Source organism: Schistocerca nitens, unplaced genomic scaffold (assembly GCF_023898315.1).
Source record: "Schistocerca nitens isolate TAMUIC-IGC-003100 unplaced genomic scaffold, iqSchNite1.1 HiC_scaffold_376, whole genome shotgun sequence".
Lineage (NCBI taxonomy): Eukaryota > Metazoa > Arthropoda > Insecta > Orthoptera > Acrididae > Schistocerca > Schistocerca nitens.
In genome coordinates, this window is record NW_026045910.1 from 3683714 (window position 1) to 3700245 (window position 16532).

The following is a 16532-nucleotide window of genomic DNA, read 5'->3' on the forward strand; positions in this document are numbered from 1 at the left end:
TTTTTTCTCGCCACTACCACGAACGGGCAACGGCCTTGCCGCAGTGGTAACAGCAGTTCCTGCCAGATCACGGAGTTAAGCGGTGTCGGGCCGGACTAGCACTTGGATGGGTGACCATCCAGTTTGCCGAGCGCTGTTGGCAAGGAGGGTGCACTCAGCCCTTGTGAGGCAAACTGAGGAGCTACTTGATTGAGAAATAGCGGCTCCGGTCTCGCCAAGTGAAATACAGCCGGGAGAGGGATGTGCTGACCAATGTCCCTCCACATCCGCATCCAGTGACGCCTGTGGGGCGAGGACAGCATGGCAGCCAGTGGGTACCGTTGGGCCTTCAAGGCCTGTTCGGACAGACTTCAGTTTAATAGCATGAACGGAACATCAGAAGCCGAATTTATTTTCCAACTTTAGGTCACACAACTTCTGAGAGCGTGGGGTTGATCTGTTAATCTGAGATGTACCCTTTGCCCTGTGGCTCCTGCAAGATGCAATTTCCACCCCCACACTACTACAGAAGTCAGACAGACGCTCCTAACGTTCTAAAGAGTCGTCCGCTGTAAGGAAATGACACAAAAATTCACAAAATTTCTTACGTAACTAGTGGGATACTTGGGCATAGAAGTAGTGCTAGTTAGTGTAAGGAAAACATTGAACTAACGAAAGTTATTATTTATTTTGCAAAAATTCTGTGAAATCACAATGACACTTTCAGTTATGAATTGAACAAGTTATATCCTGGTTCCTTTCAGAATGTGAAGTTACCTTTCAAGTATAGGATTCGCTAATGAAATTTCTACACAAAGTTTAAGATGGTAGTTAACTTGGCAGAATGGCTGAGAGGCATACCTACTCAACTTGAATAATTATCCTTTAGAATGTTGCTACGTACGGTCGAGGCTGTCGCGTGTGAAATGCAGTGAAGTGTACTGTTGTGGAGGCAATATGGGGCTCGCAATAGCTGTAGCGCACAATACCGTAAGCTGCGATGACTGCTGTCTGCGCCGCTCGCTGCTGACAAATAAGATAACTCTCGTTCTATCTGGAATGACCTTCGCCAATCAACCTCTCCCTATGCCTTGATGAAGTCAAGGATTCCTATTTGCCCCTAGTCTAACTGTTGGCATGGTACACCGGTCAGATAACCAGTCCACCGCGATGCCACTCAAAATTCTCTCGCAGGCGTTTAACTATAACTCTGTCCGTTCACACCGCACAATAAGTGTGTCAGCCAACACAGTGAAAAACGCTTAATCGCAAGGACTCAATATAGAGTCGCCTTTGATTCGCTCTCGACAGAGGTGCTCTCCCAGTGAAGTACTGAGGAGAGACTTGTTCCTCGCTCTTTCGAGTACACGTACGAGCGCGCACGCTCTCGTTACGTGTTCTCATTCCAAGAGCGACAACGGAACGGCGCCTCTCCATGCCAGATGTGAAGGGGTATATCTTTCAGTCTCTTCCATTATTCCTTCAGCTCAAGGCATCAGAAATATCGTCTGCCAATCAGCATTGCTCTTCTAAAACGGGAGAATGACGTTTCGTTTAAGGCGACCAAACCGGAAGCTTGTAGCTTTGGCGTTTGGCGTTTGCTTTCTCCCTGTGAAAATCTCTGAAACTGTATGCTATGTGTAAAGAATGCGTAGGCTGGCCGCTCCCACACAATGTATTGGAATTTGCTTTTAAGCCGAACATGGGGTTGTTCCCCCCTTTCCACTCGAGCCCACGCTGTCCGATACAGGTAGTCACCAGCCGACATGGGCTGGGTCGTCCTCTGAAGGGCCTGGCGTCCCGCTGTGCGGCCTCTCTCCCAAACTAAAAGCCTCTGTGACCGTCGTGTCTGGAATGTATGTGAGCATGCCAGCCGCGAGTATTTCAACCACGGTGCGCTGACTTGTCAATTGCATTCGTTTACATGAATTTATACAACACTGACTTTATCTAATCGAGTTTTGGTTCGAATGAAACGTCTTGATGTGCGGAACATGACTGTGAGGTCAGAATATGTAAGCAATGAAGGTCACGAGATCACGACGTCTTACAAACGCGGTAAAATAATCGGATTAGATTTCTTAGCAAGTCATCACCACGCGATATCAATGCGTGACACTTCAGTTTTAAGACGACCCCAAAGAGAAAAATACAGTTGATTGATGTCCTAGAAATAAACTGCTTTCAGCTGTATATGAACTTTTATTTACAGAAGCACGCCTGATTTCGCGGAATCAAATCACTTCTTAAGGAATGATTAGCTTTCCAGAGCATTCACACAAGGTTGGCGCCGGTGGCGACACCTTCAATGTGCTGACATGGGGAAAGTTTCCAACCGATTTCTCATACACAAACAGCAGTTGACCGGCGTTGCCTGGTGAAACGTTGTTGTGATGCCTGTGTAAGGAGGAGAAATGCGTACCATAACGTTTCCGACTTTGACAAAGGTCGGATTGTAGCCTATCGCGATTGCGGTTTATCGTATTGCGACATTGCTGCTCGCGTTGGTCGATATCCAATGACTGTTAGCAGAATATGGAATCGGTGCGTTCAGGAGGGTAATATGGAACGCCGTGCTGGATCCCAACGGCCTCGTATCACTAGCAGTCGAAATGACAGACATCTCATCCACATGGCTGTAACGGATCGTGCAGCCACGTCTCGATCCCTGAGTCAACAGATGAGGACATTTGCAAGACAACAACCATCTGCACGAACTGTTCGACGACGTTTGCAGCAGCATGGACTACCAGCTCAGAGACCATGGCTGCGGTTACCCTTGACGCTTGTAAGTAGGCTGTTTAGGTTTTCTTATTGGTAACGCCACGTAGTGCTTTGTATGAAAATCACTGGCTGTGCTGTGTGCAGTCTGTGGCTAGTTTGCATTGTTGTCGCTATTGTAGCGTTGGGCAGTTGGCTGTTAACAGCGTGTAGCGTTGTGCAGTTGGAGGTGAGCCGCCAGCAGTGGTGGATGTGGGGAGAGAAATGTCGGAATTTTGAGAGCGGGTGATCTGGACGTGTGTCTATCAGAAACAGTACATATGTAAGAATGGAGGTCATGAACTGCTATATCTATTATGACTTTTGAACACTTTTAAGGCAAATACATTGTTTGTTCTCTATCAAAATCTTTCATTTGCTAACTATGCCTATCAGTAGTTAGTGCCTTCAGTAGTTTGAATCTTTTATTTAGCTAGCAGTATTGGCGCTCGCTGTATCACAGTAGTTTGAGTAACGAAGACTTTTGTGAGGTAAGTGATTTGTGAAACGTATAGGTTAATTTAGTCAGGGCCATTCTCTTGTAGGGATTATTGAAAGTCAGACTGCATTGCGCTAAAAAATATTGTGTGTCTGCTTAGTGTTGATCAGAATAGGTAAAGAGCGAAAGGTCTGAGTACGTTCAGTTCTGCCCTGCTGTTAGAAGATCAAATAATGTAGGTTTATCAGCACAGTAATTCATAAAGTTTTCTAAGGGGACGTTTCATATGTCGACCCTTAGCCGAGGATACCTCACTGGAATCTTCTGTTTTTTTCTTGTAGTTTGTGTAATTAGTGTAGCTTTTGTTTATTGCTAGCGCGTAATTGTAGAGAGAATCTCCTTTGTAGTTGCAGTCTTTCATTGTTGTACAGTAAAAAGAGTTGTGGCATGCATGTAGATTTGCACCAAGTATTTCGCAGCTGCGCTTGCAATTAACTAGATATTATTTTCAGTGCTATGTTAATGTGTTCTTTTATTTTTGCTCTTCAAATTGTGCTTTTCTGTGTTATCGTGTGAAATATCGTGACAATATTGGCGTGTGAAAAACTGAACACTAGGCTCCAAAGTAAACTGAGAAATAATGGTGACGACGAGCGTAGCTTATCAGCACCACTGTGTAATGAATTAACATTCGAAGTAGTAATTTGGTAACTGTGCATAGGGAAATGGAGCGGGCGGCAAATAATGGTGTAGACAATGAAACAAGTAGTGAACAGGGAAGCATTATCGATCGATCCGTCGGCAACAGCTCGCTTCAGGAATCCGAAATAACAGAACACAATATTGCAAATACTGTAGACTCAGGTTTTGGGTCCTCACCGTTTTCTCAAATGAGTCAAGACACATTTTCTGCTTGTCAAAATGTGAATGTTTGCGGTGAAAATGCACTGCCAAAAAGCAAAGAGAAACAGATTCCAGACACTAATACATTATTATTGCAATTAATGCAACAAATTGAACAAAATCAGAGACAAAACAGCAAAAGCTTCAAAAGTTAGACACAATGGAACAAAATCAGAGACAAACACAGCAAAAGCTTCAAAAGTTAGACACAATGGAACAAAATCTTCAAAAGTTATACACAATGGAGCAAAATCTTCAAAGGTTAGACACCACACTTGAACAAACACGTAAAGAGTTACATAACATTGAATCGAAATGTCAAAAAGTCTGTAATGACGTAAAAACAGAAATTTGTGAGCATTTTCAACCTATTTTTTCGCGGCATGAAAATGCATTATAGAGTCACGAAGCAGCCATAAAAGAACTGCAAACTATTGTTTATGAAAATCATGAGACCTTGCAAGCTATAATTGACTCAGTTGCATCTACCAATTCGGTTACGCAACTTGCAAAAACTCAGGAAAACTTAAAGGACACAGTAGATACTCTGAAAATTGGTTCAGAAAGACACATGGAGGAAATTAGTTCATTATCAGAGAAAGTAGTTGAACTTTCGGATCAGCTAAATAATTTATCTACGAAGGTGGATGATAATCTGAATGACACAAAACCGCTAGTATTTAATGACACAGAAGAGTGCGAACAAATTAGGAAATTCAATCAAAATCAGAATCAAATTAATACGCAACACCAAAGAGAAATCCGGGAAGTACAAGATCAGCTGACACAGGTAATACAAGAATTACGTATTTCAGAGGACACTCGCGCTACAATACGGAAAGAGGGACATAGAAATACGGAACAGCCACAAAATAAAAACACGGGGTACTTCGTAAATTATGAAAGAAATTGGCAAGGTACACCGAATTTTGAGATGGAACCGCTGAAACGAAGTAACAATGACCGATATGCGACTCGCCGACATGATAATTTTGGCTGTAAGCTGTTTATTACTACACGTAAATTCAAAACATTTAAGAATTCCGGCAACGACATTCATCCACAAGCGTGGCTTCATCAATTCTATCATTGTTTTCCTCCCAACTGGTCATTAGAGCACAGATTAGAATTTATGTGTGGCTATTTAGAGAATGAACCAGCTGTAAGAATGCGATCGGTCATTCACGATTGCCACAGTGAAGGAGAATTTTATCATGCCTTCCTCTCAGCATATTGGTCTCAAGCTACATAAGACTGAGTAAAACATAGCATCATAATGATGAAACATTTCGAACAATCTGAGTTCTCCAGTCTTGTGAAATATTTTGAAGACATGTTGCACAAGAATCAGTACCTGTCAAGCCCATACAGCCCTTCAGAATTCATCCGCATTTGCTTAATAAAATTACCTGAACATTTACGACATATTATTTTGGCAGGACGTTGCAAAGACGAGATTGAAGCTTTTCAGGGACTCTTACAAGAATTAGAAATTGACACTGACAATTGCGGAACGTGAAAACAGGAACACAACAATTACAGGTCACATCCGTCACAATTCCGCGATGAAAGAAATAATAACCGGACACGACAAGGCTATTCTCACAACACAAATCGTGACCAAAACAGACACCACCCACATGACAACCGTTGGCAGAGTAGTAATAATTACAGGGAAAGATCACCTCTCCGTGGTAGTGACTATCACAGAGACAATCAGAGTAACAGACAATATGGGAACCAAAATAATTATTATCAAGGGAGACAGAATAACTTTAGACGCAACGGTCCAGCGCGCAGTTACGATTCAGGGAGAAATTCTCCACCACGTGACCGACAAGAAAGAAACTATGGAATCTACTGACATGACGACAGACGATATGATCGTAACAACAGACCTGAATTGCATCAGAACTGGCGGGATTCAAACAGGGCAGGGCCCTCTCGACAAGGTGAATTTGTAGAAGTTAGGTCTCCAAATCCCAATAACGACGCGCGCCATCAAAGAGACAATAGGCAATGACTCATACCGCTGGCAGCCACAAAACGTACTTATGAAACTGACGACGCAGCTGCCGTAGCTAGTAATTACGTAAAAATGGAAGACATTAGGGACATCTTACTCCAGGAACACGACGTAAAACATAACAACATTGCATATCCTGTGATTCACATTACACTAAATGACGTAAAATTTACGGCAGTACTTGACTCTGGCAGTCCCATTTCAGTAATTAGTGAAACAGCCTTTAGCAAATGCAACAAATCGAACGATTGCCCCACACTTCCGTTACGTAAGATTAAAATACAAGGTGCAATCTTTGGAAAAAGTGTAGATGTATGCCAACAAACCAACTTAGAATTCTTTTGTCAAAGCCACAGCTTCTCTATGAACTTTCTTATTGTCCATTATTGTCAACGGAAATTATATTGGGAGTAGACTTTTTTAATGAATACAAAGCAATCTTAAACTTTCATGATGCTGAAATAAGTTTAGAGAAAGAAGGTAAGTCAATAGCTTTGAAATTTGAAGATTGGCTCTCAAACCATGACGAGGAAATTAATCGGCTTTACCTCCTGTTAGACAACAGTTCGGAGTTTTCTACAGAACTTGACACTAACAATCACTCTGCAAGTACTGACAGGGATGATATCGACGGCGCATTTTATACTTACGAGTTAATTCAGAATAAAATTCAAACAATTGAGAATTGTAATGACACTGATAGGCAAGACCTTTTTGAGATTTTACAAGCACATTCCACAGTTTTTACTCACAAAACAGGAACAATCAAGGGATTTCAATACCAATTTCGTTTTCGTGAGCATACTAAATTTTGTGTTAGACCATACGTAATTCCGGCACATTACAGGGACCGTGTTAGAACAGAAATACAATCTATGCTTGACGAGGGCATTATTGAGCCTGCAGTAAGCTCATACAACAATCCATTACATGTTGTTGAGAAGAAAAATGGATCGATCAGGCTTGTCTTAGATTCGAGACAAATCAATACTATCATCATTCCTGAAACAGACAGGCCGCAAACGTTGGAAGAACTTTTTCAAAATTTTAATGGTGTAAAAGTGTTGTCTTCTATTGATCTCAGATCCAGCTTTTATCAGATCGAACTTCATCCAGAATGTAGAAAATACACAGCTTTCCTTTGTTTCGGCGTTTGTTATCAGTTTCGGAAACTTCCTTTTGGTTTGAACATTTCTTCGGCAGCATTCATTCGCGGGCTAAATTCCATATTACCTGAGTTCTTAAAACGTCACATCACCTTATATGTGGACGATATTCTGATAGCAGAAGTCTCATGGGAACAACATAATCGCATCCTCAACAGCGTGTTACATATTTTTGCAGGATCTGGAATTACAGTTAAATTGCAAAAGTCTGAATTCGGTAGGACAAAGGTGAAGTTTTTGGGACATATTATTTCTTCTGAAGGCATTCAGCTGGATCCTGAAAAGTTAGAAGCAATCAGAGCCATTCCAGATCCATCCAAAAAAAAAAAAAAAAAAAAAAAAAAAGTCCGCAGTTTTCTAGGTCTCGTAAATTTTTACCGTCGTTTTCTGAATATGCGAATTCTAGTTACACCAAAACTTTGTTTTCTCACTGGAAAAAATACTATTTGGAACTGGGACGAACAAGCACAGTTGGAATTCAATTCTTTGAAAGAATCGCTACTTAACTCGCCAATACTAGCTCATCCAGATCTGTCACAAGATTTCTGCCTTAGCACGGATTCTTCTAAAGTCGGTCTTGGTGCCCATTTATTTCAAGAAGCCACAGAAAATGACAGTACCATTCAGAAAACCATTGCCTTTGCTAGCCGAGTGCTAACAAAATCTGAAAAAAATTATTCCGTTACTGAATTAGAAGCTTTAGCTATCGTTTGGACATTTAACAAATTCCGTTTCTTTCTTTCTGGTAAGCACGTAAAAGTATACAGTGATCATCGTGAATTACAATTTCTTATGTCTTCAAAATTAAATCATGACAGGTTAAAACGTTGGGCATTGTTTCTGCAAGAATTCAACTTCACAATAGTCTACATTCCCAGCAAGGAGAACATTGTTACGGACGCACTGTCACGCGCACCGGCTGGGCTTGAGAAAAGTAACACAGAAGGCAACCTCGAGAAAAATTTCAGTATTCTTTACATTCAGAAAGTCGCCTTTGAAAACTTCATCACCACATCTTTAAAGGACATTGCTCATGAACAAGATAAAGATCCGATTTGGAAAGACATCAAAAGTAAATGGCATGAAAAGACACACACTCAGATTCGGCATTATTATCTGGTTAGAAACAACATACTCTTCAAACGCTGCACTGTTGATGACAAGCTATGGGTACTTTGCATTTCAGATGATTTTGTTAATAAGCTCATTTGGTACATTCATTTCAGCTACGCACATTTTGGTCCACGAAAATGTTATCATATTCTTCGAACGACTTGTTATTTTAACAATATGGAAAAGAGATTTCGAAGAGTCTTACCTACTTGTAAACTTTGTCAAAAGGTGAAACCATCTACTATCTCACATCGTGCTCCGTTGTTTCCTATCATTCCTTCTAAATTAAACGAATTTGCTGCTGTTGATCTCTTGGGACCCCTTGTCAGAACATCGAATGGATTTTCGTACGTTCTAGTCGCTGTTGAACTTACTTCAAAAGTTGTTTCTTTCACTCCGTTACGTAAAGCCACTGGACAGTCTGTATCCAACGCCTTTGTTAAAAATTTCTTACGTGAAGTTGGACACGTTAGTAAAGTCATTTCAGATAACGGACCGCAATTCAGATCTGCTGTTTGGTCACGCATGCTTCGGAACCATAAAATCAAACCTGTTTTTATTTCATTGTACACACCACATTGTAACCCGTCTGAACGGATTATGAAAGAAATCAATAAGCTTTGCAGACTTTATTGTCACAGAAAGCATTAGCATTGGGACAGGTATTTACACTTATTTCAAAACGTGCTGAATGAAATGCCTCATGACTCCACTGCTTTACCACCTACTCTTGTACTGAAGAATGAAGAACCACCGAACAGAATCAGAGAGCTTGTACCTTTCCCGAATACACGTAAACTTCGACACAAAGACATAATTGATTTGGCTATTAAAAATATAAAATCTGCAGCAGACAAAAGGAGAAAACTGCACGGTAAAGCAAATGCAAAGAAATTATATATTGGTCAGAAAGTTCTCATTAAAGCTCATTCATTGTCACATAAGAAGAAACACTTGAGTCACAAATCCTTTCTAGTTTACAATGGACCTTACAGAATCCGACGTATACTACATGATAATTGCGTTGAAGCTGAAACTCTGTGTTCTAGGAAGAGTAAAGGTTTACACCACATTTCACATGTAAAACCGTTTATTGAAAGATAATCTGCTTTTTAACTTTGTCTTTGCCATAAAACTTTTCACTTCACATTTCTAGTATGCTTTGTCAGACTTAAGAAACTGTTACCATACAACAATGCTTGAAGTTAAATATCCAGTCAAGAACCAAGAGAACTTATTTAAACAGAAATTACGAATGCATTGTTATTGTGAGCAGACGACACAGTGTGGTTATTTGTACATTCTTGCTTGTTAGTTGCACGATTACGAAACGACTATCAGGCTTACATACTTAGAACTTATACTGCTAATGAGATTTTAATGCAACATTTTGGTTTACTTGAAAAGATACTCTTTATTTGACGTACATTCTGTGAGATTAAAGATGACTTAGCATTTGGTTTCTTTGATAGCTACACGATTATATCGCGACGCTACTAATATGTGACACAATTTACATTGTTGCTTTTGCGGTGTATCTGTTTTACATCTTCACAGTTTTTCTGTATTATTCTGGAAAGTAAAACATGTTTTAGTAGTAACTTTTGTGGTACAGCTACAATGAGACAGCCTTTTTCTTAGCATAACAATACGTTACATTATAGTACTTTCTTGATCACGGTAGGGTACGTAATAACTACGATATCTATACGCAAAGCATTTCACTTTCGTTTATGATGAGGTAAGTACATTGACTTCAGCAGATCTTTGCTTACAGAGGACGATAACTTCGACACTTCCACAGAATTATCTTACAGCAAGACGCACAATTAGCGCTACAGGACACGCATGTGTGTGATTAATTTTGTACTTAAACCATTTACTTTTCAAGATTTTTGAATTACAAAGAAAGTTTTCCGTGATACATTTCATTCCATTGCTGTAATCTGTAACACCTGAGGGTATAATTACATCAACCCTCAGGGGGTACACGCCTACATTGTGTACTATGTGTCTGGCAAACACAAGGAGCCCTAGCTAATATGGTATTTGCTTACACAACTTTACACATCGGTACCATATTTCTCTAACACATAAATTACACAGCTATATGACCATTTAACTGAGAGACAAACATTTTTTTTACTACATCAGTGACACATGTTTACACAGTTACACAGCTGGATAACTTCACACTTATGAAATTGTATTTTGTCTGTACTTTCTGAATTTTCGGAACCATTGTGATACTATGACAGCTTTGAATGATGTGTTTGGTATGGGATCATGATTTTAAAGTACGTTTGAGGTAGATGACACTATTGAAATGAGCAGAGAATTTTTTTTTAGGTTTTGAAATTATTGCAGAAAGCTACGACGTTTTTGAGATTTGGCTGAGTTTTTATGGTGCTATTATTATGAAGACAATGTGTATTATGCTGTTGAGGTATGTTTATGATCAATAAGCTGATGCTATATGAGGAATTTGATTATGTTATGCATTTATTATGATGAAATATTGAAGTGTCGACGCAAGATTGACGTGTCGACGAATATGTATATGTGTAATAAGGAAGGAGTAATGAATAGTGGTTAGGGACTCTGATATGTGAAAAAGGATGTTGGAAACCAAGAATCATACTTCAAGAGTTATGAAATGTGTGTACATGCGTGAATGTATCACAATGCCGCCGAAAATTTTTTGGACACTGTTATATTTATAGGATTTTGTTTCTACAGATTTGTAACGCAAATATTTCGACCTGTGAAATTTTATTTGTATCAAACTGTCACTGTAGCGGAAACTGATGTCGTAAATGTTTCGGTAAGGAAGGTAGGTCACTGTAAGCACCCAGCTGCGCGACAGTTGCCTGGAAAAAAAGCCATTAGTGTGTGCCTTTCAGAGGCACAGGTGGAGAAAAAAGGAGGCCATTAACCTCGCTATTGACATTCCTTTGTAGAAAGCACCGCAAATACGACACGCTCATAACTTGGAAACATTCTTACATCTGCACACCTGATTATGAAAAGTGTCTTTCTACGAGAATTGAGAGAATTTCTACTAACTTATGAAATGCCTCATGACTACTGAATGATATTTTTATGCTTTACTTTGTACATAGTTGCTTATTTTATTTGATATCTGTTTTCCAGGTGTGTTGCAGCATTGGTTTTATAAAATAAAATTAAATGCGTTTGCTAATGTGAACACTTTCTGTCAACAGATCTATCAAATAATAATTTTATGATCCACATTCTTCGAAAAAGGAGTACTTGGAAAGAACAATAAGAAGGGACTAATAACAGTAACTGTAAACATAATTTTGTTTTCAAGTACTTGGTAATGTCTTTTATAGAATAAATTGTGATGCATCACTCTAGTATTAAGATGTGACATAGGTATTAAACATGGCCATTTTTACTGTAATATTTTTTTCTGCTTGAGCTTTGTCATGTTCAGATATACGTTATTATATTTACTGCGGCTTGCTTTGCCAATTTCCATTTTTTTGTCATTGTTGTTTGTGTTAATTTGTTATGTGCTGCTGCATTGCCTCGTCCCTTGGTATATATATCTGAGCTCAGTAGATTTAAGTTAGCCTAAGAGGGGGTAGACTATATAAGAAACTAACTATGATGAATTGGAAGAAATGCATTGAGAAGCTATAAGAAAATGGTTTGGCCAAAAAAAGTAGTGTACAGTGGAGAAAAACTATTTTTGAAAGAGGATGTGAACAGAATACAGAAAGCATGCTTGGATAGGATTTTTTTTTGGTGGAAACAAATGTTGAAATAAGAGGAAAGATCTACGGGATGAAGTTTTGGGTTGGACTGCAGTACCAAATGTCACACTGAAAACAAACCCTGTCCTGTATTTTTGTGTTATTACACTATGTGAATTTAGTTTTTCCTGTCTATGTGTTTAGCTAATAAAATTTATGTTGTAGAATTTTTCTGATAATATGTTATTTACTTTGTAAAGATGCTTAGACATTATTCATTCTGTTTTGTTTTAATGCTCATGTGTGAAATTAATGTTTCGAAAACTATTCTGATTATTTTATATATTTACTTATGTCATAATTCCTGTAACACTGATGTATATGTTTATTTCTATTCTTTTGTAAAGCCTGTGTTACTACAAATGTTATTGTATTCTTATGTTATGAAATTGTAATTGACACCAGTTCATCAAATTAAGTAACTTGTAAGTTACATTTCACTGCACACGTTTCTGTTGGTCATAGTATATGGACAATATACCTGCACAGTCGCAAGAGATGGCTGCTGGCCGTCTCTACAAGGACTATAGTGGGTCTGCATCTTTGATGGCCCACCAATACCATTATCTCTACAAGGACTACAGTGAGTCTGCATCTTTGATGGCCCACCAATACCATTATTTCTACAAGGACTGCACTGGGTTTGCACCTCTGGTGGCCCACCAATACCGTAATCTCTACCAGGACTACAGTGGGTCTACTCTGTAATGACCTACCTACCAATATCCTTCAAAACTTCGACTGACTCTGCGGTGGGTTTGCTCTGTTGTGGCCCATTACCTGTCTGCATGTCGAGAGTCAGCACTGTGTTTCCGTTGGAAGGACAACACTACTTCTTCAAGACTGCATGGAAATCCACTACTTCTGTGTGCATTTTCTTTTACTGCTCAGACTTTGAGAAAAACATTGCTATTTTACTGTGATGAACGATCAGGACTGTCTTTATGGACAGTGAGAAAATTTTAGCTTTTGACCAACATTGTATCAATAAGTGTGTGCATTAGATTTCTTTGCTATTGTAATTGAGAAAAAATTTCAACAAATATGTATTGGCCAGTGCCCAAAACAATTTGTAAAATTTTTTGTGGGGAGCATGGGGGCTATGTAAGTAGACTGTTTAGGTTTTCTTATTTGTAACGCCACGTAGTGCTTTGTATGAAAATCACTGGCTGTGCTGTGTGCAGACTGGCTGTGCTGTGTGCAGTCTGTGGCTAGTTTGCATTGTTGTCGCTATTGTAGCGTTGGGCAGTTGGCTGTTAACAGCGCGTAACGTTGTGCAGTTGGAGGTGAGCCGCCAGCAGTGGTGGGTGTGGGGAGAGAAATGTCGGAATTTTGAGAGCGGATGATCTGGACGTGTGTCTATCAGAAACAGTACATATGTAAGAATGGAGGTCATGAACTGCTATATATGTTATTACTTTTGAACACTTTTAAGGTAAATACATTGTTTGTTCTCTATCAAAATCTTTCATTTGCTAACTATGCCTATCAGTAGTTAGTGCCTACAGTAGTTTGAATCTTTTATTTAGCTAGCAGTATTGGCGCTCGCTGTATTACAATAGTTTGAGTAACGAAGACTTTTGTGAGGTAAGTGATTTGTGAAACGTATAGGTTAATTTAGTCAGGGCCATTCACTTACAGGGATTATTGAAAGTCAGATTACGTTGTGCAAAAAAATATTGTGTGTCAGTTTAGTGTTGATCAGAATAGGTAAAGAGCGAAATGTCTGAGTACGTTCAGTTCTGCTCTTCTGTTAGAAGATCAAATAATGTAGGAGGTTTATCAGCACAGTAATTCATAAAGTTTTCTAAGAGGACGTTTCACGCTGCATAAGAGACAGGAGCGCCTGCGATGGTGTACTCAACGACGAAACTGGGTGCACGAAAGGCAAAACGTCATTTTTTTCGGATGAATCCTGATTCTGTTTATAGCATGATGATGGTCGCATCCGTGTTTGGCGACATCGCGGTGAACGCACATTGGAAGCGTGTATTCGTCATCGCCATAATGCCGTATCACCCGGCGTGATGGTATGGGGTGCCATTGGTTACACGTCTCGGTCACCCCTTGTTCGCATTGCCGGCACTTTGAACAGTGGACGTTACATTTCAGACGTGTTACGACTCGTGGCTCTACCCTTCATTCGAACCCTGTGAAACCCTACATTTCAGCAGGATAATGCACGACCGCATGTTGCAGGTCCTCTACGGGCCTTTTGGATACAGAAAATGTTCGACTGCTGCCCTGGCCAGCACATTCTCCAGATCTCTCACCAACTGAAAACGTCTGGTAAATGGTGGCCGAGCAACTGGCTCGTCACAATACGCCAGTCACTACTCTTGATGAACTGTGGTATCGTGTTGAAGCTGCATGGGCAGCTGTACCTGTACACGCCATCCAAGCTCTGTTCGACTCAAAGCCCAGACGTATCAAGGCCATTATTACGGCAAGAGGTGGTTGTTCTGGGTACGGATTTCTCAGGATCTATGCACCCAAATTGCGTGAAACTGTAATCACATGTCAGTTCTAGTATAATACATTTGTCCAACGAATACCTGTTAATCGTCTGCATTTCTTCTTGGTGCAGCAATTTTAATGGCCGGTAGTGTAAAATGGTGTTACTCGCAACAAGCAGGACGTCATAGATCAAATTCTCCAGTCGAAACACTGACATGTCAAAAGCGCATTTAACTTGATACCAGGAAGCTGCGGACAAACCTGCAATAGCTCCGTCGTACAGGGCCACACTGTTGGTGAACGTGTTCATGTGTGCCATGTATGATGGCATTAGCGCACCACACACATAACGGGAAAGCTACAAACGTTTTTGCGCGTATCCAGATATCATGGGAATGACTGAGGCCCCTGTCACACAACACAACCATAGAAACTGTCGGGTGCTTGAGAATTAAGGACGCATTTGAATTTTGCGCCATTTTGTAATATGACGGTTGAAAGCTGCGTTTTTTTCATGTTTGTTATCTGCGATCGTAGCCTGATACCTATCGTGTGGTGAGCATTGTTGTTTGATGTTTATTTTCATCACGAAGTAGGTGACAACCTAGCAACGTATCCAAGTGATAGAAAGTTGTTACAAAAACAGTGGATGTCACACGATAACCGTTCGAGAATTGCGTGAGGTAATCGGACGTAATGCTGCTCCAACCGAACCATCAGTTCGGGAGTTGATCCGAAGTCTGAAACCACGGGCTCTGTTTCAAAGAAGAAAACGGGGCGACCGCGTTCTGTTTGAACGCAAGAAAACGGTTCGCCGACGAGCGCAACAATTGAATTTATGAGCAAGTTCACTGCGTGAAATCCTTTCAAAAGATCTGAAAATGCATGCGTACAAGAATCAACTTACACAGGAGCTGAAGCCTCAAGATCATGGAGAGAGACATCGATTTGTTTAATAGGCCTCGGCTCGACAAGCGCTTAACGAGGACTTCGCAAAAAGAATTATTTTTTCAGACGAGGCGCACTTGCACCTCAGTAGGCACGTGAATAAGCAGAACTGAAGAATTCGTGGTAACAAAAATCCATCGGTGAGATGCGTCCACAACACACGACTGTGTGGTGTGAGTGCTGGGAAGGAGGAATGATCGGCCCGTACTTAACCTCAAAATAACGTTACCGAAACGTGCACTCTGATTGGTTTTTCCCTTTTATTGATAAAAATTACGAATTCTGGTTTCAACAAGATGGTGCGACATGTCACACATCCCGCGAAACGATTGCTCTGCTGAATGAAAAGTTCCCTTGCGTGGCAACCAGGAATTCCAGATCATGCGATCTTACGCCTTGTGACTTTTTTTTGGTGGGGATTTGTGAAATCAAAAATTTACTTGAACAAACGAAAAACAATACACCAATTGACGGATGAAATTAAAACGGTTATTAACGCCATCCCACCAGATGTTTGTGAGCGCGTCATCGAAAACTTCAATGAACGCATTGCTCATTGCTGCGCGGCCTTGGGTGGTAGTAAAAAGTATAGAATTTTTCATACATAAATGAGAGATGACGATCAGTTTGGCTTTAGAAAAGGTAAAGGCACGATGGAGGCAATTCTGATGTTGGTAATGGAAGCAAGACTAAATAGGGGTAAGCTATAGGGAGAGACGAATAATATACAATACGTACAAGAGCCGTGAGGGAATAATAAGAGTGCACGATCAAGAATGGAGTGCTCGGATTAAATAGGGTGTAAGACAGGGATGTAATCTTTCGCCTCTACTGTTCAATCTGTACATCGAAGAAGCAGTCATGGAAACAAAAGACATGCTCAGGAGTGGAGTTAAAATTCAAGGTGAAAGCATATCGTTGATACGATTCGCTGATGACGTTGCTATCCTGAGTGAAAG

General features: G+C 40.2%; 1 protein-coding gene across 1 annotated transcript in view; it reads right to left on the minus strand.

The window, feature by feature from the left end:
* LOC126229604 (uncharacterized) overlaps window positions 1-16532 on the minus strand; it is a 154981-nt gene that overhangs the window by 55496 nt on the left and 82953 nt on the right. The gene's annotated exons all lie outside the window — the stretch shown is intronic.